Consider the following 24237-nt stretch of genomic DNA (forward strand, 5'->3'; position numbering starts at 1 on the left):
ACATTAATATTCATCAATATAGCTTTAATCTCTGGAAATTGGGTTATTGGCAGTGGTAGCTGATTCTGCCTCTTTGCTCTTCCTCTCTCATTCTCACGCGTCTATTTGACTCTATTCCTCTGTGTTTGCCTCTGAGTAATGGGGAAAAAAGGAGACGATAGATGCAACCAAAAAAGAAAAAAAAGAAAATGGGGATTGGGAAAGGGGGGAGAGGAAAGAGATGGAGAGAAAGGAGTTGTATAAGACAGGGAGGAAGGGGACAGAGAGAAGAGAGACAGAGCGAAAGAGACAGCTGTGACGTCACGGCCACTTTAAGTAGGTCAGGCACGAAGTTGTGATGTCACTTACATTGGAATCGGCCCACCAGGCCAATCATGAGCAGGGACACGCCCCCCTTTTTCCACCGCCACAGGAAAACAAACTGCACCCCCCTCCACCCCCTCCACCCCTCCTCCTCTGCAGCTGTCTCACATCACACACACCCAGTCATGTACACATGCATACATTCTTGCAGCTCCAATCACTGAAATTGATAGTAACAGTGAACCACTATGATCCCCGAGGAGATGCAGTAACTTTAACTTGCCCCCCCCACCTTCCTCTTCTCTCTGTTTTCTTCTCCTCCTCCCTCTCTCTGCTTCCTTTCACGAACATCAGCTCACACCAAAGCCTCTTTACTCGCTCAGACGGTGCTAAAGAGGACGTCTGCTCTGCCGCACACTACAGTGGAGCTATTTCTGATGTTCTTTTGATTTTTAGCTTCAAATAAATCCACTTGTCCTTCATCAAGACTTGATAGCAAGTCTGGGGTTGTGTGTAAGAGTGTGCACGCATGTGAGTCTCAATAGCGGCAGGCAGATTTACACAGACCCTGAGGCTGAGGCGGGTGGGGGGGGTTGTAACATGAGAAATAATGTGTAAGATGAGAAAACTCTAGAAGCTTAAAATCACAATGGTTTCATGATGCCGAGTAATTTTTTAACGTTGTTTTGCAGAGAAAGGAACAAAAAAAAGAAAGTAAGACATAAAAATAATAACAAGTCAGACGCCAGTTCACTCCATCAGTTGAGATCAAATTAGCAAGAACACTATCTTCAGTATTCTCAGATGATAGAGGAAGTAATGAGTGTGACATTAACCGTGAGCTTAATTATCACTCTAAGTGCACAGCTGAGTTGATCTGTGTTCTTGGTGTGCAAATAAAAATAAGCGTCTTCACATTTTCACCTCATACGCTCAAAGTGCAGATTAATCAAAACACTGAACAAACGTGATATACAAAGGTGGACTAATCAGAGTGCCATTGTCAAATTAATTGAACCACCTTGGAGTAAGCACTGTAAATAAATGACACAATATTTAAGAGGATTGATTGCTGTTTCCAATTTCAAAGAACATGGACTTCAGTCTTTTTCTAGAATAATTTCTTGGCAAAATGCGTCATAAACTGTGACTTCTCAAAAAGATGACATGAGATATAAAACAGGGCCAACACGCATTGAGAGCAGACCGGTGCTGCTCTGGTTTCCGGTAATAATGTCTTGAAACTTGTAGTACATGTAGTGAAATGGTGCCTTTTGCAGCGAGTTGTAAAAAGACCACATACACCAATCAGCTACAACATTAAAAACCAGTTCTGAGTGGTGTATTTACCCTGATCAGCCACGTCATTAAAATCAGCATTATATATTTTTGTAAGTGAAAACAAGGCGAAAAAACCGCAGCTCATAATATTGAGGTCACATGAGTTAATTCACTGCATCAACTGCATAAGGATGCAGTTAAAGCATTTGTGGCATTTTCCTGCTACTTATTGCACCAGGAATCCACATGTGTTTTATATGCACATCTATCATACTACCACTTTCATTTATCTTCATACGTTTGTCTTTATTTTAGATAGTTTTGTTTCTTTTGTGTCAAGTAAAGTTGAGGGGAGTTTTGAGCATGAATGGAAACCAGATGGCATGTTTAACATTCTAGTGTAATAATACAGTGAGAGGAGTCTGTAGCCTCTGCTAGTGTTCTTGGAGTGCTCTGTCTGAATACTATCGGGTCACAGGATCAATCGGAGAACAGAACGAGGTGTCCATCAGGGGAGCATGAGCCAAGTCAAAGTGTCCTTGAGGAGCATGGTGATTATCTTCCATCTCAGTGGCTGCGTCTATTTCTAGTTCACTTATAAGGTTAGAGAGTGACAGTGATGGAGGAAGTACTCAGATCCTCTGCTTAGGTGAATGCAGAAACATGCAGATCACCAAAACTACACCTGAAAGGTTTTAACCAATAGCGAGAATATGCTACTGCAATTACGCTCACTCTGGCTAAGAACATAATCTCACCAGTGTAATCAGAATGTGGTGTGAGTATGGGTGTGGTCTCGCTTAAATGTGGGTCTGTAAGTGCAGGCGCTGTTAATCACTGTGGATAAGTGTGTCAGCTCAGCGCCTGAAAAGCAAAGGTTATTGTGTAGTAGAGTCTCCATTAGAGGATGTCACTGATGTTGAAAATGAGGGTATTTTGAGAGGGATATGCGCCGCCCCCCCTCCAAAAAAAAAGCAAGAAACATAAACAGAATAGAGCATGTTAAAAGCTGAGTGCTTAAGTATGACAATTGAGAGAAAATTGTGTGCTCACAGGAAATCTATACGGAAATATTCATACCTTGATTTCCCCTCAGAGCTTCTTCAGTCCTTCCTGTGGAGCACTTTGTATGGCCTGACCATGTGTAAGCTGTTATATGCATTTAGGGAAAGTTAAAATCATACTTTGGAAAACAGAAAAAAAAAGGCTTTGGAACATTAGTGTTGAGTTTTTCCACTTTTTCCTTCCATCAACATTAACTCTGGTGGACGGCTGCCAGCAGGAGGTCGACTGTGGTGGGTACAAGAGAGGAGGAGGACCGGGGTGTGTGATTGTACGAGTGCGTGCAAAGGGCAGATGGGGTCATGAGGTCAACTACAATGATTAAAAGGAGCCTGGTTTAGCTGATGAGAGTTTCCAGTGACCAAGTGGAGCTGCAGCACATTACCCAGTCTGTCTTGGACTCATCGAGAGGAGAGGAAGAGAACGGGGAACAGGCAGATCAAAGCAGCTGTTCACAAAGAGCTTTCTACAAAACCAAGGGCGGAAGGAGGACAAAAGCAACAAAACTGCTGAAGAGGAACTAAAATGGAGGAGATGAAAGTTTAAAACTCCAGGCCTCGTCGGTCTGGTTCAACATCCCCACAACAGCCAGGATGGAGGACAAAGGCTTAGAGCCTGCTGAATTTTGTGACTTAACAAGGAGTGATACAGACGTTTCATTGGCCTGCTAAAAGCTGAAAATCCAGAGGATCAAAGGACTCAACGTCGCTGATTGTTCCTCCGGTTGCTCCGAAAGAAATATGAAAGATTTGAAAGTAATGCAACCAGTCTGGAGTCTTTCATCTTTGAGTCTGTTACTGTTAATGTGAAAAGAGCACAAGTGGACAAAGATAACCAGTTGCTGATGATGATGATGAAGGTGATTGTCACCCTGAGGCCAAGGGTGCTGCTGATTGTAGTGTGGAACAGGAACACAGAGTTCACAGATTTTGAACTAGCTGTGATCATGTGAAGAAGACTGAAGAAGAGTTACATTTTAAAGGAATTATTACATGTCCTGACATGAATATAACAGAGGGGATTCTCTTTAAATAATGAGGTTAACATAAAACATCTCCATATTTTGAAATGCCTGCTTCAATTCTTTTGATAATTCTTACTAGATGAAAGCTTGAATGCACATCCAGGATCCATCATCATCCAACTGTCTTAGCACGAAGGGAAAAACATCTTTGCAACAGCTGCCCTGTAGGACAAATGGCTGTTTCTATGGAGAGGTCATAGCCTTAGGAATGTATATGGGTACAACATGGGGGGCAACAGTATGTTTTACAATTGCATAACATGTTTTTAGGCTGATTTATTTTCTTCAATTTAGCTTTGAAAGTGACATTTTTGTCACTGTATACAGAGATAAAATATAGATACAGCATATACTTATAATGCTTTTTTCACTATATTAAGCCATTTTTTGAAACAGTTTGAAACCATGTTGTTTTTCAATAGTCATTTAGTCTGTTTACGTGAAAGTAAAGTAGTTTTCATTCTTTGTGGCGGGTACGCAGTTCATTCATTTGACCATGGATCAAATGACTATGAGTTAATTTGAAAGGGTTATTCATAATGTTGAAACTACACAGAATTATCACCTGACTCTGCTGTTTCCTTTAGCTCCTGGACATTTGCAGGATCTTTCAGCTTTGACCCCAGTTTACTGTTTGATTCACCAATCTCATCAGCGCTGAATGTTCGAATGCAGCCGTTTCAGGTGAAAAATCTCTAGAAGCTCACTGTACACTACCAGCTCATTGCCTTATGGACCAACAGACAAAGTTAGCGTAATCACAGTTCAGTGGTAGAGACCAAAAACTGAGCTGTAATGATGAGCAAATATTGGATTTACATTCACCTGGTGCACAGAGACAGGGCTCCAAACGAATGCTAACCTTGCTCTGTATCTGCTGGTTTTGTACATTCACCAAATCAACTACAAATGTGACAATATATCTGTGTTACAGATTGTTTCTGCTGCCCCCAAGTGGCCAAAAATCTTTTACTGCAGGTTTAAACACTTAACTAATACGTATAATGTGAAAAAAAGTGAAAAGTTTAACTTTTCTTTTTGATGGCTTGTCAAAAGTGTCTTAAGTGGGTGAGTTGCAGTAAATGATGATGAAAAGTGTTCAAACTTGGAACTCGTTCAGCACACCCACTGCTGGGTTTGTGGTAAAATTAAACATGTGATGGATACTTTTCCCTGCTCCGTGGTTGATTATATGACCGGCTACCTGAACCTCCCATGGCTCTGTCCCCGAGGTTCAATTATGATTAAGCTCAAATTTCATCATCTTAATAGCACTATAGTGAATTACACCACACTGCCTGGTATTTGATTGACACAGTGGGTGAACTTGATTATAATGGAATGGTGGGCGGAAGCAGCATCCTGCACAATCAACAGTTCAAATGAGATGTAAACTGTTTTTCCAGATGCAAATTCTGCTCAGAATACACATTTACAAAGTTCAGGTGCCACTGGATCCTCTATAATTTTTAATGTTAGGTTTTGTTTGAGTATAATATTGCATGCAGTGCTTCTGAAGTCGCATCCTGCTCGACATGTAGCTGTTGGCTTGTCTTTGTAGCACAGCAGCCAGAATTTGATCAGAAAACAAACAAAAGCACTTCCAGGCTGATTGTTCTGTGTGTCATGTGATTAATTGTGTGTAAACCATGTTGTTTTTGTATGGTACTACAGTAGACGGGCATAGTTTATCCTTTTGCTAACCTTTTTATTGGCTGCAGTACAAAACAAAGTCCTGTGCTCCACTACCTGACATGTTTATACTTTAAGGTATTTGTCTGTCTGTTCCAGTGCTGACTGACTCGGACTCTGCCAAAAATCCCCACGGACCACAGGCACACACATATATTTTATATTCAGGACTAGAAGTAGATGTGGAGAAGGAGAAAAGTTTTCATCATCCGCTCAGGGATATTGTTTGGTGGAGTACCGGTGCTCCATCACAGCCTCCTGCTGTGCCAGAGTTATTGCTCACACAGTAGCCTTGGCCCAGGAATGATTTATAAAGTTTGCAGTTGTTTCAGGTCACACAGAGGTCAGGAGAGAGGGAGGTAAACTCTCCCATGTGCATCGTGTCATATATATTTCAGCTGTCTGGCGATGATAGCATGGCCCTTTGTGGTTTTGAGAAATGTAGCCGACACCAACTGTTGATGCAGGTGACTGTGAAACAAACAAACAAACAAACAAACAAAAAAAAAAACATGCACAAATTTAATATTTGACACCATCTGTCCAATTTAGTCTGACAACAGCTGTGCAATTACTCAGCTGAGACAGACTAGCAACACATTTTCTGTACGCCACAGAAAGAATAACTTTCATAAGACTTAGAATAGTAATTTTTGCACAGACTAAACAAAAAAGATGCGTCTTGTTAATTGGTGAGCTTTAGAGGAGCTGGAAGGTTGTTACCTTTGGACAGAGCCAGACTAGTTGTCTATCAATGATCACAGTCTTTATGCTAAGCTAAGCTAACTGGCTGCTTGATGTAGCATCATATTTGCACTACAGACACGAGTGGTATCAATCTTCTCAACTAACTTTCAGGCAGTAAGCAAATAGGCATATTTCCCAAAACTGTTCCTTTGAGTAGAAGTATGATAAAAATTTAATGAGCAATTTTGGAGGTTCGTGTCTTGTTCAGTTGGGCTCTAAGCAAATCATACTCCACTTGTTGTTGTGATTTTTATTCTCCAGTCTTGGTGAACACATTTAAGTAGCTGTTTAAATGTAATTATTTGTACAACCTGGGAACAGTTTATTGTTTGGGTAGATAGATACTAAGTATCCAACAGATTCCTAATCATAAAATAGTGTTTAAATAAAACATTAACATTAAAACCATCATTGTCGGTTATGATGTGATTATGCTCTGGCTAACAAGCTGCCAATATAGAAATGCAAACTGATTTATTTTAGTGAGATGATTGATTCCAAGTCAACAAAATCAGTGATGCCAGTTGAGGATGCTGAATCACATGTTGTCCAACACACCAGTCAGACGTTCACAGCTTATGTTGGACCTCCAGCATGGCCGCCAGAGGGTGTGTTACGTCACCTGAAAGCCCTTTAATCCAGCCAGGCTGCACAGCTGGTGGGCCAAGATAAGCAATGACCACTGATATTTAACTGTAATTGCAGTTGCTGCAGAGCATGTCTGCAATTCTCTCTGTACATACCCTTTCTCCTTTAATGGTGCGAACAATGTAACAAATCAGTTTGGTTGGAGGTAGCTGAACAGAAAGACTTTTTCTTAAACCAGTGACTTTATATTTTGAAATGGAGTTTCAGCATATGTGAGAACAAATCTGTTTTTAATCCAGTGAAATGTGAGGACATTCCTTCTGTACGTCTTGATTTAGACTAAATTCACAGTGACACAGTGACTTGTTTAAATGTGCATCAGAGAGCTCGGATGGAAGAAATATCTGGCTCGCCACAGCATGACGGGAGCACAGTCTGGAGGATCATTATGTAAGGTGGTTAATTTAGGGCTGCAGAGAGATTTCAAACTGTCAGCCATGATGCAGATAACATACTGAGTGAGTTATTCCAAATCCAACCACTGCAATAATTGGAGCCTTTTCCACAGAAAGTAGTTTGCTGGCTAGAAATTTTGGAAATCCACCATGATTTGTAGCATTTAGCCTACAAAATCCTCACATTGCAAGTGTGGTTACAATATAATAATTTTTGGTAGGAATCTTTTACCATTCAGAGACAAAAAAAGGCTGCACTAATCACCGCCTCAAACCACAGATCCATTATAAATCCCTTAAGGAATATTTCAGTCATATTGTTGTCTTTTCCCATTCTAAATACGACAAGGAAACGGGAAAGCATTTGGTCATCCAGTTACAATACAGATGTGTGTCTATGTGTGTCACTAAGGGAAACTATGAGCAGACTTATATAAACGCAGAGCTGATGAGCGATGTTCTGGTTCTCAGCAGCTCTGCTCCGGGTTCAGTGTACAGTGCGGTACAGTTTTAGTTGGGATTTGTGTTTATTTTTTCCTCTGCTCCTGTATGAAAGAGCTCATTATGTATTCTGGCACAGAATCATGTTCAAGTTCACTACGTCATGGTTAACGTGGAGGAATTGGAGTCATCATGGCTTTAGAAGAGCTGGAAATAGAGGAGAGACTCTTAAATGTTTATAGACACTAGACACACAAGTTTTTACATGTACTTAATGGTTACTGTAAACCTACTGTATATGCATACTGTACATCTACAAGCTCAAATACAATTTATTGGATAGTTATTTAGATATATTAAAACACCTTTACATTGTAAGCCAAACAATCAGAACTGCACATAGATCTGTTGTTGTGTGATTAAACCTAATATTAAACCATGATATTCAGTTTCAACTTAAAACTGATCATGATATAGAGCAGTAACACCAGTGTTGATAGTTACTATACATAAAAACAAAATTACTGAAGGTAGCCAAGGGATGCTTCTGTCACTTCCACCCTGTTTCATTATCAATCAGTCCCTGGTGTGGTGGCCATGTCTTATAGAGTCAATATTTGATTTTAACGCTAATTATTTTAGTTAAATATTCTACTCATGTGACAATATTCCTCAGTAAAGTTGTGCTTACTGAAATTAATACAGGGACGTTGGGTCCCTGTATTTCAGCACTGGAGGCTCTGGTTGGTTTCTTGGTCTCAGTGACTGTAGCTAATGAAGCTGCCCTGTGTTTTTGCTGTTTACACTGAACTTAAGGCAGATTTATAGGCGACACAGTATATTCCCATTACACAGAGAGTGGAAGTTGAGGGGTCAGCTGGGCCCCAATAGCTTTTTATCTATTTATTTACTCCAGGGCTTCCTAACACGTTAATACAACCAAGCTAACAGCACAAATCACTGTAGGGTAGGATGCGTTTTGGGATGATAAAGTTTGTGAAGGTGAAATAAAACTCGGACTCCTCCAGGGGACAGGGAGACTCTAGACCACCAGACCTCTGCCGAGATGTAGGTCTCGCTGTTGAACTCCATGAAGTCGAAACGTCCCCCTCTTCTTCTTCTTTCCTCTCTTCCTGACCGCGTTTTCACTCTAGGTGTGTTTATTTACCTGATGGCTTGGGCCCAGGCGGGGAATGCTCGCGCGCCTCGTTCGGCTCAGTTCCACAAGCTCCACAAGGGTGGACTGTACCAACGTGAAATCTTGGGGGGAGGGGGGACGCGAAAGAGACACACGCTACTTTCTCCCAGTTTCGCGTCGACGTTCAATCTGGTTCAAACGGGAGTCGTGAAACGGTGAGTTAAATACAACACAACACTTGTCTGACTGAAATTAAACGAATCTACTCATATTTGTTGCTGGTTTATCGGCAGATAACTTTTATTTATCACCCCTAAAAACTCCATCGTTCCCATCTTGCCTTTTGATTGACCGCTCCATATTTTTTTTCACTGTGCTGAATTTTCCTGCTGGAGAAAGGAGGTAAAAAACAACACAGGGGAAACAGAGAGGAAGAAGGCACAAGCGGAAAATAAAGGAGGTGGAGGAAAAAGTGAAATAACAGGAGATTAGCGGGAAGACTGGAGGGACAGGCTGGAAAGAGAGCTTGAAGACACTGCGCAAGTGGAGAGCGAGACTTGCCATTTATTTTTAGAGGTCTCTGCTTTTGTGTGAAGATTTTTTGTTTCTCATCTGCAGACCGAAAGGTGAGTTTATCCTGCTGTTACAGTGAATGCACATTTGACCAGTGGTTCATTTTTGTATTTTAAAAAGTGTTTTAGCTGTTTATGTCCACCTGGAGAAAGTCGGAAGTAGCCTGTAAAAGATTTGTCATTGTTCATTCAACAGTCGTGAAAAATGTGTTTTTTCTCGGTGGAGTTCTGTGTTAGAGATGTGCAGGGATGCAAGGTGCTCCCTCCTGTTTAATAATGCATAATGCAAACCCGTGTCAAAGTAATCAGTGCCCCCTTGATTGAATCCAGAAACACGCTTCTGGGTCCGCCTATTAAAAATATTTCTATACATCTAACTCTGCAGTGCAGTCATATTTAAATATCTACTTGCAGGCACAAATAGAAGAAAACACTGTTATTTGTTGCGTGCATGTGAGACTGTTGAGAGAGTACGTGTGAATTGGGAGAGTGCGTGTTATTGACGCGCACATGTGGCATCGCCAGCGGGTCTTTGTTCCTCTCCCCCCCCCCCCCCTCCACCACCTCCCTGTGTAAAGCATGAGCATGGTAGTTCAATGGCACGGCTCAAATCTCCCGCAGACAGAATGTAGGCCAATATTGACATCCCCCGTGTTGCATGAACTTGAATCATACATGACCCCCCCCCCCCTCCTCCCATATCCACCGTCTCCTCTTTCAGCCAAAAGGCGCATCGCTGCTCTTCCTTTGTGCTGTTTAAAACTGCAGCGGTGGTGATTTCATGGTTAAATACTTTTTAAAAATATCTTCATGAGAGGGGTATTGTGGCTCCAGGCGCGCGAGAGGAGGGTATAGAGTGTTTGTCAATGTCAAATGGAGGTGTGTCCCCTGTGTGTGCGTTCACTGGCCCTGTGCTGGCTCGGATAAAACCTGTGAGTGATTTAAAAAAAAAAAAAAAAAAAGCATACAGCGGCAGAACCCTGAAAAGATGCGTTTCATAAGACTCTCTCCTATGGAATACCTTATAGCCTGGCGCGCGAGGATAACTGTTCTGTTTCAGTGTGTCGTGCCAGACCAAGGACACACACACACACACACACGCACGCACGCACGCACACGAACAAACACACACCTCTCCTCACAGCTCCACAGAGATGTTTTCACTATGCTGCAAGCTGCACGCACGCACTCCCGCGAGCTCGCGCGCAGATTCTGTGAGTCATACCGCATTTGGAGACTTGCGGCCTCACTGCTCTTTGAGTGAAGTGGAGCCCCTGCTGCTAACACGCGCGCCGCACGCACGCGCGCGCAGACTTAAGTGCGCGTGCGCGCAGTGAGGCTCCTCTGGAGTAGACGCTGTTCCAGAATTGTGCATTGAGATGTAGCCTCCACAATGCACGCGCGCACAGACTCTCTTCGAGCTATGTCAGAAATTATAGACTTTTGAGATATAGAAGTGCAGCCACACACACACACACACACACACACACACAGAGTGTATTGTTAGTCTTTCTTGGTTGGGATTGCTGGTGGGTGTGGTGTCACCAGCAGCCTTGTGTGATTGTGGCTGTTTATTTCAAATGAATTTTCAGCATTTTACAGACGTGACCACACAAAGAACAACTTGAATGCTGATGTGAAGTATTGTGTGTGTGTGTGTGTGTGTGTGTGTGTGTGTGTGTTTTTTTTTTTTTTAGTCAGTTCACCCAAATTTCACCAATGTTCATACTGTAATTTTGGTTTTATCTGCTGAGGTTTTGAGAAATCTGCCTCTGAGGTTTATGCCTTTATCCAACACAATGTAGGTGAAGGGAATTTTGTTTGTGCTGCTCCAAGCAATGATAAGTGATATTTGAAAATCTTGCAAGCAGTGCGTCTATCCAGAAACTGTCACATCTAATCACTGTGGACAGTTTGATTTGGCTCTATTTCTGGGGTGGAGGTAGTCTCTATGTCATTTTTTGCATGCCAGTCTCACAGTGTCGTTTCCTCAGAGCTCTGTGCAGCACAAACAAAATTTCAGCCTCCTCTATTGTATCAGTGTGGAGAAAGAAACCTAATAGAAAGATATCTCAAACCTCAGCAGATAAACTACTGTATCAGTGTATTTTGTCACCTGGACGAACTCTTCAAAACAAACTTAGGGCTGTTATTGAAGCCGAACCCAAAGGGAGGCTCTGGTGTTTTTCAACCAGGGTCATATTCTTATAATTGTTGCCAGTCTGAATATGAGTGAGTGCTATCTCTGTTGTAGATATTTGGGAAGCACATCTCTGGGAAAATAAAGTATATTATAACTTCTCTTGGCTGTCCAGATCATTTTCAGGCACTCGTCTCGGAGTCCAAATGTAAGTAAACTCCGATATTAATTCAGTCAGCTAGTGCGATCTAGCTCACACTGCTTAACCTTCCCAAATCTCAACTACAGCAAGTGCTGAGTGCCAAGTTAGCATGAACCATTGTTAGAATGGACACAGTTTTAATTGAACAGTACCAGAATTTTCTTTTAAGCTTTTTCTACAAAACATTATTTGTCTATATTTCTTAAAATACTGAAACTACTGGTTAAGTTTCAGGTACTTCTGATGAAACGTGCATCTCTACACTGTCCGTTGTCTGAGTGTTTTTTTGAGACGATCATGTTGGTGGGGAAGACTTGTTTGTAGACTTGAAAGGCTCTTTGTATTTCTAATCTGTGCCAGCATTAGAAATGATGATTTATGGAGTATTTACAGAGTTCACAGGAACAAATTGTTCTGCTGTTCATTCTTTTATTTTAATTTGATTATGTTACACAGATGTTGAGCTGCAGAACCAGCCATGTATAAGACCTACCACTGAGGTCCATTCTTCACTCACTCAAGTGATGTTTATTATTATTATTTATTGACTTTGATTGACTTAATCAAATTAATCCAAAAGTTTAACAAATATGCAATAGATTAATCACTAATACCACACTTAACAAATTCATTTTAAACCCAGTAAAATGTCATGAAAGGCTCAACAAAGACCTATCAAGCATTCATTTCTGGACTGTGCGACCACCTGCAGGTTGCTAATTCTGTGTACATTCCAGTTGACCCAGGTTGTAGAGCGGACAGTGTTAACGTAGAATAAACCGGCTGTTGACGTGTCACAGCGTTGATTTGTGGAGTTTATCTGGAGTCGTGTCATATGTGCCTGTCAGGGCCAAAAATAAACTCTTCATCTGGAACAGTCGCTCGTTGGTCTGAAGCTACATCCCAGAGTGTTTGTGTTCCAGCCTGACTAATAATCCAAGGAGATCAACTTGTTGACATCATTAAACTGAGGCGGACGGGAGCAGTTTAGTTCAGTCTCCCCTGATGGTGCTTGCAGACATTTCTACACCCTCTGACAAAATGGAAACATCCATAAATGATGAATTAAAGCTTAAGTTCTGTATTTACATCCTACGTCCTGGTTCCTTTGACAAATAGAAGCTTTTGCTGTAAAAAGTAGTAGATGTTGAGCGTAATTGTCAAACTAGGCTGCCATGTTTCATTGTCTCCGCACCACTGAACCTGTTGCTATGGTGGCTATTGACCAACCTGACCTCATTACAGACTAGTTGTACCATCACCGGACGTGTCCTGGGTTCATTTGGATTGCCAGTGACAGTTTGACCTTCTGCTCTCCAGACTGAGTCAACTGAAACATCCACAAGGTTCCCAACACATTTTTTACCTCTAACATAAGGCACAGTCTCCAACTTTATCTGATGTTGTATGCTAAAATTACAAACTCTCTTGGTGTAAAAATGATTTTAAAGCTGCTATACTCTTAAATGGTCTGGTATGACCATTAGTTTACGGCTAGTAAGGCTAGTTAACTTTAGGTAGGTATTGTCGTGTAACATTAACCCGGAGTAATATCACAGTAATATTACACCAAGTGGCTTTTTTCTTTTCTTCCTTTTCTTTTTTCTCCTCTTTCTTTTTAAAGGTATTTAAACCTATATTTCATGTATGAAAGGTGCCAAATAAATACAGTTTATTATTATTATTATTGTAATTATTTCAGTTGTTCTATCACTGGAGTAAAACGAACTGTATGTCAGCAGGAGACACATTTACAAAACGTGCACAACTGTTGGGGAAATAAAAGTAAAGAGTGCAGAAAATGGCAACTGTGAGTGATTTGAAATGGTAGAACGTATAGCAGAGGTGCTGTAGTGTTAAGCATTAAGAAATCAAATTGCATATTTGCTCCATTTGCCAAAGTACAAATGCATTTCCTTGGCTATTGGTGTTGGGTGGGGGCGGGGGGTGGAGGGGGGACTTACTCGAGCGTATTCAGACTGTCACCTTGCCTGTTGACTCTATCAATATTAACATTTACTCCTGCTGTGTTTGCTAATCCATCAGGGTTGACTGCAGGGGAAAGACGATATGCTTGACCTGTTAGCGTGGTCATGGTTGTACAGTGGTGAGGCACTGGAGTTTAAATTATAGTTTATTTCTGACCTTGAATGTTGTTTCACATCTGGATATTTCATTCCAGAAATTACCAAATAATTACTGAAATAAAACTATAGCATATTGTGATTTATTTTTGAAATACAGGTTGTGATTTATATAACAATTCTGGCTTTTACAGTAAGACAACTGATTATTTAAAATATTGAACCATGGAGTTAATTTTCTGACTTTAAATGAGCTACAAGCATAAGCTGACCAAATATCCTACATGTAGTGTCATCTTAAATTGCATGGCACAAAGAGCCTGTAGCTACCATGAAATGGAAGACACTGATAACAGTGTTGAAAGGTAGATGAATGTGTGGATACGCAGCAAACGAGGCCAGTCAACAGCTATAAATGGACTCCATTGCTTCAGAGGTGGATTCAGGTCCCAGAATATCAGTGAAGTAAATGTTGTTGTCATCTCGGCTGCTCGGAAACAGTCTTTGTCCTTATGTTGAGGTGCTGATGACACTGAAAGTGCACGCCAGCTGTTGGCGTGTATACGCTACAAGTACTGCATCATAGTGTAGCTGCGACACCAAGCCACTGATTAAATGTGAAGTATTGTTGTAATAAGTGGACTGTGTTAGTGTCTGATGGTGCTACAGAGCTGATGTTCATGTCTGTGGGTGTAATTGCCTCTTCAGAGTTTGAGTTTTGTTTACTGCTCAGTTTGAGAATCGCTGATCATGATGTGATCATGGCCAGTTTAATTTGTTTGTCCCTGGAACAAAAACAGAGCCATAGATCATGTTTCAATAAATGAGAGGGAAAACTATTAAAGACGCACTGACCAATATCTTTATATTAACAATGGATTCAATTACCACAAGTAATGTTAAGAGAAAAAACAGGAAATTATTACTGGACTTTGCAGTTCACAGAGCAATTTAGTGTCTTTTAGCTCATTGTTCTCTTTTCATAAAATGCTACTCAAACCCACATTAACCTTGTTTCTACTAAAGGCCGCCTGTGCAGCATCAAAATACAGACGAACAAAGCTAGCGATGTGAACAAAATGGAGTATTTAGCTGAAACAAAGTCAGATATTTTCGTCAGGGTTTGGTGAAGACCAAGAGTCAAAGGGAGAATGAATATCGGAATTATGTTCATCAGGTGGACTCTGAATGAATGCTAATGTTGGTATATGTTGGCCCAATGGATAAAGAGCAAACAGTCAACTGTTTACTGATACTTTCTAACAAATGTTGTGTTTCCAGCTTATTTGCAGCAACAATATCTGCGATGCAGCTTTAAATTCTGGTTCAAGCCTGAGGCAACTGGCTGAAATAATTGTTGTATACTCATTATAAATTGTAGTTTATGATTACAAGCCCAGTATATGTAGAAAAACCTTTCTGTCTTTTGTTTACTCGCTCCAGTTGTATCCTGTGTGGCCCATCTGGGTGCAGCTACTGTAACTAACATTGTCTAATGTTGCACTTCTGCCTGTTGGCACCAACAAAAACATTGACTCTTCTCTGTTGACAGTAGATTCAGCTCAGTGTGTTAAAACCCGGCCAACAGGACACGAGAGACCATTGAAAATACAAAACAAACATAGAGATTTGTGCTCACGGGCTACAAAAAAATGAATTGTTTGGATGGAAACTAACGCACACCAAAGCACAGCTGATTTTTTTCCCACTCAGACCTGTATCTTTGGCTGTGTTGACAGGACAGTGACTTTTTACAGCCCAGAGATGAGTTAAAATACGCTGATCACAGATCAGATCAATCCCTAGAAATTAGCAAATTATAAGCACTTGGGGATATAAAAACACCTGTGTGTTTAAACATTTGTAACTGGAGATAGGTCACTTATTTTGATATGACTCTTGGTATTTCTGTTTGGCAGAAGAGTACGCTAGTACGTGTTTTTGTAACATGAACTCAGATGTATTTTTACTATCTGTACAGTGAAGAAGAGCACATTAGCCGATGACTGAGACTGTGGAATAAACGCTTACTGCGTAGGTGTATGAGATCAGTCTAGTCTGAATAAATTCTGACCATGTGAGTAACATTTTTGTGTATTTCTCATTTGAATTGTCATCATCAGAGCCCCAGCCAGTGGAAGTGTCCAGTGTATATTAGTCTGGGTTTGTGTAAAAATATGGATTTTTATTATTTTTTAGATATCCTGTGTAGGCGTACGTGAGCACAACAGTCTGAGCATCTGGGTCAGTGCGTATGGATTTTATACTGTGTAGGTGTAAAATCTACACAGTATAAATGTTGGCATCTAGGCCAGTGTGTGAAAATGTGTGTGTGAGTGTGTGATTTGTTGGGGGGGTTGCTCAGTCCTTTGCCTGATGGCTAGAGGCCAGGTACAGATAGACCAGGCAGCACAATACCCTGTCTGTTCCCACGAGTCCAAACAGCGCTCCACACCACCCTATTTATAGACAAACACTCAACCCAAACTCCATTCATATTTCTCAGGTTGGATGTGTGGAGTAGAGTGGGCAGATGTGTCGTTTCTTTTTCTTTTTTTTTGTTCTGATGAATGTTCTCTGTGGTGGAAAACTGCCACTGTCGCTGTGATTTTGAACAGAAGTGATCTAAAATGTGTCCAAATGTGCATCCAGTCTGGTGCTGTCAGAGGCGATGGTACACAATGTGTGCGTGCGTGTGTGCGTGTGTGTGTGTGTGTGTGTGTGAGCATTCCACAGCAGTTACATAATCAGGGATGTTTGTCAATAGATCCACAGGCAGAGGAAGAGCTGAGCCGGGGCAGAAAATAAACAGAAAAAAAACATGCTAGCGGTGGTAACGTTCCTCCCCTGCTGGTACGCACAATGTCCATGTGAAGTGTGTTTATATAGAGAGGATTGTCTGCAGTTGTGTCACAGATCTCCTAGCAACAGGGGCTGGCTGCCATGATGGAAGCCCACTGAAGAAAAGGCTGTAGTACAGTAATGGATAAATATGTCACAGTAGAAAAATGGATTCCTGAGTGTTGAGGTGCAGGTGTAGATCTGTTCAGTTATCTTTCTGGTAGGTACAGGTGAGTTGATGATGACTTTTGAACAGTTCAGATGTACATAGTATAAAATCACTTTGTAATATACAAGAAAGGAACTGTCACGTTCTGATGTATTAAAAAATACTTAGCATTACATCTATGTCATATCGTCCATATTTGTAAAAGTTTTTATTACCAGAGCGCTTTACAAAAAGCAAGTGCTTACTTGAGATATTAAAGCATAAATATTATAGGTAAATAAAAGACATAAAAAGCTGGACCAGATTAAAAGATAAAATGAATGTAGATAAATAAATAAATGTAGTTAAGTAAAATAAAAGAAAGAACACAAACAGCAAATTTGAAAAAAAGGAAAAGAAATATAATTCCAGACAAGGTTTTACTTGTGTTTTACCAGACACACACTTATTTAAAAACTAAATTAGTGATTGAGCTTAAAACAGAACATTTGAGTCCTAATCTGGATAAGTGGAGCTCAGGATGTTGATAGATTTTAGAGAATACAGTAATTAATATAAATTGGTTTCCGGCTATGATGACAGCTCATAATCATTCAATCCACATCACTTCATTTTTATCTGCTTTAAGCTCTGACACAGTCAGACACTACTAGTGAGGAGGAGGGTTTGGACATCTAATTCATTATTCATTTATACATATTACATTTATCTGCATAATCAACCACCAACATGGTAATCCCCTCATTAAATGTTCATATTGGAGTTCATAACAGCAACTGTTTGACATCATTTTGTAATGTTTCTGTAACAAATGTTTCTAATAATGTTTTTTATGACGCAGGATAATGTTTTCCTCTCTTAGCCATCAGCTATTATCAGTCAGATTATAAAACACAGAGGGGATAAAAACAAAGAATATGTCATGTGACTGGTTTAATGCACCATATCCATGGGATTAGTGACTCACAGATAGTAGATGATGTACATAATGTGCAGATGTTTGGAGCAGTTGGGCTTTTGACCAAAGCTTAACAATGCACCATATCCATATCAATGATTAGTCAATTAATAAACAACAATCTTCTATAGCTCTTGGGTGTTTACTGTTTCAACACAAAGCCAGGCCCATAAAGAAATGGTTTTCCCAGTTTGGTGGTGACCTTTAACCCTGTCCAACACCTTTGGGATGAACTGGAACGTGGACTGTGATCAGGTCTTAACACCTAAAACCAGTGGTCGAACTCACTAATGCTCTTGTGACTGAAATGGAGCAAATCCCTGCAGCCAGGTTCCAAAACACAGTGGAAAGCCTTCCCAGAAGAGTAGAGCCTGTTATAGCAGCAGATTAAAGCCCATGGTTTTGGAATGAGACGTTCACATATGGGTGTAATATTTCAGCCGTCCACACACTTTTGGCCACATGCACGATTATAGTCCTGATTTTTGTTCCATTTTTTAAATATTTTATGGACTAAATGACAAAACAAAATTACCGAATAACAACATGATTCAATGAGCCCTTGAGCAAGGCACTAAACCCCCAGCTGCCCCCTGCAGACCTCCTCTGTGGCCAAAAGTAGGAGATTAAGAGATCGAGCCGCTGATAAAAATATGTGTTAAGAAAACCTCGGCTCAATCAGATTTCTTGGGTAAATAAGATTTAAGAAGAACAGATAAGGTTTTCTCAGTTTAACTTTATGCTCTAAATATACAAGGAACCACTGGGAATAATAGATAATTCCCGCCATGGTTACGTCACTGTGTAGTTATGTATGTATGTTATGTAGTGTTTCTGAAAATCAGCTGCCTTAAGAAAAGCCGCTCTTCTGTTTGGCTGCGGCAGCAATCAGCCCACCTTCACTGGGTCATTTATCTCCATCAGCTCTCAACCATTGGCTCCAACATATCAATTTACCCTAGCTTGAAGGTCAGTTAGCGTATGTGTGTGTGTGCATGGTTGCATGGGACTGTGTGTCTGTGATCATGTGCTTATCTGTTGGCCTATGACCTGAATTGAAACAATCGATTCAGCCGTCTGAGTGTCTCTGTTTTGTTTTGTTTTAATGTAGCTTAACAAGCACCCACACATCTGACCTGAACAAAATAAACCACTGTCTTTTCTGCGTTCACATAAATTACTGGTTCACATCACGCTCTGCTCTGATACATTATCACAGCTACCGAGCGAACAAACTAAAAGCCGATCTGCCGGCTGCGATTGAACGTTAATTGGCTGATTGTCACGAAAGGAAAGAAAATTTGAATTTCATAGATAAACAGAGAGCAAAGCTGAAAACAACCCCATGCTGCTCGTTATCCTCCGGACCGGACCTGTGTTCTGTGCATTAGGCTTGTTGGAAGTTTGAGTTATCAATGCACATGGTCACCTTTGGATCAAGCAATGAATTAATGTTATTATTGAATATTCCATCCATCTATCCATCAGCTATACACTTATCCTTTTGAGGGGGTTTGGAGCCAGTCCAATCTGACATTGGACGGGAGCCGGGGAACACCCTGGACCAGGTCACCAGTCTATCACGGGGCTCCATTATTGAATATTATTAGAGAAAAGCACAAAGCTCACTATCCATCCATCCATCCATTATTTATACCACTTACCACACTAAGAATAGTGGGGGAGCCAATTCCAGCCAACATTGGGCAAGAGAGAAAAAGGCTGGTGTTTTAGCTTCAAGTCAAATTGATATTTAAATTCTGCATGAGAGGAATATATCTAATTGTAATGATACTGCAGCTTTTGAGCTTATTTTTCTGTATTTCAAAAGAGAATAAATTCTTTTGGACATATTTTGGACATACTATGACAGTGGAAGTGTGCAGATCTTTGGGTGAGCATTGTCATGTTCCATGTGTTGTTAACCTCGGTGGGAACTTCTAGTCTTCTACGAACATGTTCTTCCACATGCATTGGTTATGTACTGTTGCGATTTAAGTATCGCATTATTATGCTCAGTGTTAGATATTTATAGAATATGACGTACACTCTTTTACAGTCTTTGTTCATTTCTTCATTTTTGTGCATGTTTTCTGAAGCTTACAGATTGGACTACACAGAACAACCAGAGATGGTGGGGGCAGTGTAGAGTTCAAACGAGACACAACGAAGAAACTGAAAAACTGGTAGAACTTTTAGAGGAGAGGTCCACCTGTGATAATGTATTAATGGCCTCACAGACCACGTCCACAATACTGCCTCTGCTTTTACGTCTTTTTAAGAGAAACGTTTGACTCTGAGCTGCCCTGTAGTGGGTGTATCTCTTAACATTCATGCAAATGTAGAGGACACTTGGACGTATGTGGGCAATGACTTTACATCAGTTTCAATGGACGCATTAATTTTCATACATAAAGAGAGCATAAATAAGCCATTAGGAGGACATAGAAATAATGTACAGAATCAATGCGTTCAAGTGGTAAAATCACAGATGGTTCTAAGCACCGGCTAACAAGGTCAACCCCACAAAATGCTCACTGCCTGTGTCTGTGTGGCCGTTGGAACAGAAGTGATACCGCAGACTATATTTAGTGCCCACATACACAGATAGTAAACCATTCAAATTACAGTAATGTCAGAGCCAAAAATACACGTCCTAGAGAACACTAATGTTGTGAATGCTTTCACAGCAGAAAATAAATAGAGATATGCTCATTTCATAGCAAAGAAAAGAGTAAAACTCACCATCTAATATACTGCGTAATGACATTTACAGTATGAGGATGCAATAGATAATCTGGTCCTCTAGCGAATAACCTTTGTGAAAGAATACTTTCACCTTTCAAGACAGACAGAGAGACTGGATGTCTGAGCGGAGGTGAGGTCATGATGGAGGGAATAATAGGTGCCCTGATGAAAAGAAGAACTGAGCTGAGCCGCTGAGTGAAGGGCAACAGAGGATTTGAGGAGACAAGGGGCCAAAGTGATGTGCTGAGAGAAAACAGGCTTTTCCAAGCTGCTCCTTTTATTTGTGTGCGCGTCTTTTGGAGAGCCACGGTGATCAACGTGTGCCCATCCAACACCGTGGGAAGCAGCACAGGAGATCTGAAGTGGAGGAGAGTAAGCAAAGGCTTGGCTCAGAGAGGAGATGAGGGGAGCTTTGGCTCCTCTCTGTGTCTCCATGGCGGCTGCCGTTGTGTTCGCTTCGCTCTCCAGACATTTGTCGCTCATTTTTCTCTCTCATTTTCTACTCTCGGACTGTGTTTTGTCCAGCTGACCTAGCAACAAATCCCTCTCAAAAAGCCCAAATGCTCAAACTGACTGCAGGAGAGTGTGTGTGCTCAGAAACGTACAGTAGTAGTTGATGTGAGCTGCATTATGAAGCCTCTGGCAGTCACATACATCACCCTGAAACTTGTATTGATCAGTTCTTCTATATGATAAGATGGTGATGAATCCATATGGAAATGACCTTGTTGCAGCCGCACAAGTAATTGAATCAGAAACTGAAGCATGAAATCAAAACAAGACCATTAATATTCATCAATAAAGCAATAATATACATTACAGATATAAACAAATTATGTCATACTGTATGTAAACATATTAATTTGCATGCAAATGCAAATGCAAAAGGTGTAGTACTTTATGTATGGATATATGTATATAGATATTACAGTTTCTTACTTAACAATTTAGAATGTAGAGGTGTTATTTTAGCTGCATGCCGACGGTGCAAACATGCAGATTGGCAGAGTTAATATAAATGGAATAGACAGAGCAGCAGAGTGTCTTTCTACTCTGTGTAGTTTATATTGTTTATGCTCCTTTGTTCTTTTTTTAAATCACTGATTTATCTTTGTTTTCTTGCTGCCTGCGTGGCCATCCGGGATACATAACTGATTAATGAGCTTTTTGGGACGTTTGTTACTGAATGTACCAGTTGCGAAGCTTTTTGTGACTTGAGCTTTGCAGAGGGGCTGTACAATAGAAGTGATGAGACTCCAGGAATTCAGATTCAGTTTGGACAGAGACGGGGTAGTTGTTTCCCCCTGCTTCCAGTGTTCATGCTAAGCTACGCTAACTGACTCTTTGCAGGAGTTTTACACACATATGAGATGGGTATTGATCTTCTCACTCTCGAAATTCAAGCTGTTCCCTTAACGTTTATTTTTTTCGCCTTCGTCTTGAAGTCCGGATCTGGACTCGGGTGCTAAGTAATGATCTTGATCAAAGCAAAAGTTGCTTCAAATTTAAACCTTCCAGTTCACATCAATGTAGAGTCACATGTCACATGCATACTGTGACACACACACACCTCACTTTGTCACTGCCATTCCTGGTAACTACACAGATGCAGTACCGCTTTAGCAAACATGCACTGAACTGTGTCGAACTGTGAGCACTGTTCAAGTATCACAGTGCTGAATTATAAAAAAAAAAGAAAAACAAATCGGCCTCAGCAGTCTGTATGCAGACTTCAGGCAGAGCTGTACATATAAAACTGACAGTGGTACCCAGGTGTGACAGCAGTGAGAGACTGCAGACTAACACCATTTGCTTCGGGACAGAGAACAGATTCAGTCCTGAGAGTGTTTACGTCCTCAACACCTGGGTCTCCTCATTGTGTCTATGTATGTGTGTGTGCATGTGTGTGTTTGTGTGTCAGCAGGGTGATAAATGTGTGTCAGAGGCAATTGCATGCTTGCACATTTCACTATCACTGACTTTAGTTTGGAATTGCAAAAGAAATGACCTGACTTCCCCCACTGAGCTTTTATGTATGTGCTCTCTTCTACTTTATTAGACCTTTTGAAGCCTGTATGAAGCCAGAGGAGCAGGGCTGAGCATTCCCCTAATACTTTTTGAACAGAATTCATCTGTAGCATCAGGTTTTAAGATCATCACAAATTGTGATGAACTGCTTTTCCTGATTATTTTTTCTTATTGATTCTTTGGTCATATATTTCCTGCTTTAACTCGATGCTAATGAATTCAGACTCTACCTTACGTAGGTTTGTGTTGGAGGAAACGCATTGCTACATTGAACTTCGTTAGGTGAAAGTTGACGTCTGACCACACCCCTCCATCACAGTGTGTAGTGTGAGGATCTAGTCATCATTAGTTGGCAGTGAAGGTTGGTTATTAGCCTCAATGCAGTTCATGAAAGCTGTGAATGCTCTACAGTTCCCCCTTAGCTTTACATACCATTTTAGCATCTTTCAGCCCATAGCTTTACTCTTTTAGTTCTCTCATCGAGAGTTGTTTTCCAGTGTCAGCAGATGGCTTGATGAAAAAAACCCTCAGATAAATCCACTGTATGCTATCTGCTCAGCACCAAATAACAGACAGGCATTGTTAGCTACTTGCTGGTGAACATAGTGGACCATTTAGCAGCTAAGGAGCCAGATGGAAATAAGACGAGAGTGAATGCCAGCCTCGCATTTTTCAAGTGGACAGAAATACAAGTCCAAATAAATGCTTATGTTATTCTGATGCTAACATGTTCATGTTGTCTTTATAAGGTGATAAAAAAGAACGTTTCAAGTGTCATATTAGCACCCATCATGATGCAGTACCACTGAAAGTCGATGATAATACAAACAATAATACTGGCGCTGTGGGTCGGACTGTAACCCAGAATGTGCTCTTTCAGGATTGTAAAAGCGATCGTCATGTCAGTCTCATATCAAGACCCCCACCCCTTCTGTATTTCACATCAAAGTTCTGGTTTCTTATCACCCTCTCATGTTGCACGGCCTTAAACGCCTCAACATCAGCGCCTTCAGATGCTGAAGCAGCTGCGCATGGCCGAATGCCACAGGTTTAACCTTTCAGCATTTCAGCCTTCAGCCTACATTCTCAATATAGGTGACCTTAATGCTCAGTGCCCTACTTTAGCTCACTGTTTATGTGTCTGCCTGTGTGTATCTCAGTGTCTGGGCGCGTCTCTTTGTTCAGAGCTGCAAATACTGGTGGCAGCAGACAGACAGAGAGAGAAAGAGAGAGAGCAAGTGAAAGAAAGGAGTCTACCCACAGAACTGTTTGCCCATTTTTCTTTTCACTTGCTTTCGGGTGGAGAAAAAGAAAAAGGGAGAGGGCAGAAAGAGGATGGCAGAGATGAGACAAAGACCTGCAGTGAGACGGAGAGGGAGGAGCGATGACTGGCAGAAATCGAGAGAGGCGCGAATGAAAAGTCAGCAGCTTGACAAAAGACGGATGGAGAGAGACGGGGGAAGGAGCGCAGAGTCGCGAGAAAAAGAAAAAGATTAAAATAAAGAGGAAGAGGGCAGATAGAGCAAGAGAAAGTTTTTTTTGTTTGACAGCAGCTTATTATATCAGCTCTGCGAACAGCAATCTAGTGGCTGATGAAAGATAAATACAGGTGCAATTTGAAGTTGAAGCCCTTTTATTTCTTTCTCTGTTGAGTTCTTGCAATTTTCCACTCTGTGAGAGTTGTTTTTCTTGCTGTACAAGAGAAATTGCAACAAATAGCTTCTTCTGATGGCAGGAGTACAAGCTGTGATATTTCCAACTTTG

The 24237-nt window shown here is 40.9% G+C and overlaps 1 protein-coding gene across 3 annotated transcripts in view; it reads left to right on the forward strand.

The window, feature by feature from the left end:
• ndrg2 (NDRG family member 2) overlaps positions 1-24237 on the forward strand; it is a 45957-nt gene that overhangs the window by 5941 nt on the left and 15779 nt on the right. The window contains exons 1-2 of one of the 3 annotated variants that reach the window (XM_051075522.1): positions 8844-8946; positions 9131-9357. The exons of 1 other annotated variant lie outside the window; for it this stretch is intronic. The gene's annotated coding sequence lies outside the window, so the exon portion shown is untranslated. Of the gene's footprint in view, positions 1-8843; positions 8947-9130; positions 9358-24237 lie in introns of those variants that run through there. One more of the 3 variants, XM_018687881.2, reaches the window with a different exon arrangement.

This window comes from Lates calcarifer, linkage group LG14 (assembly GCF_001640805.2).
Source record: "Lates calcarifer isolate ASB-BC8 linkage group LG14, TLL_Latcal_v3, whole genome shotgun sequence".
Lineage (NCBI taxonomy): Eukaryota > Metazoa > Chordata > Actinopteri > Centropomidae > Lates > Lates calcarifer.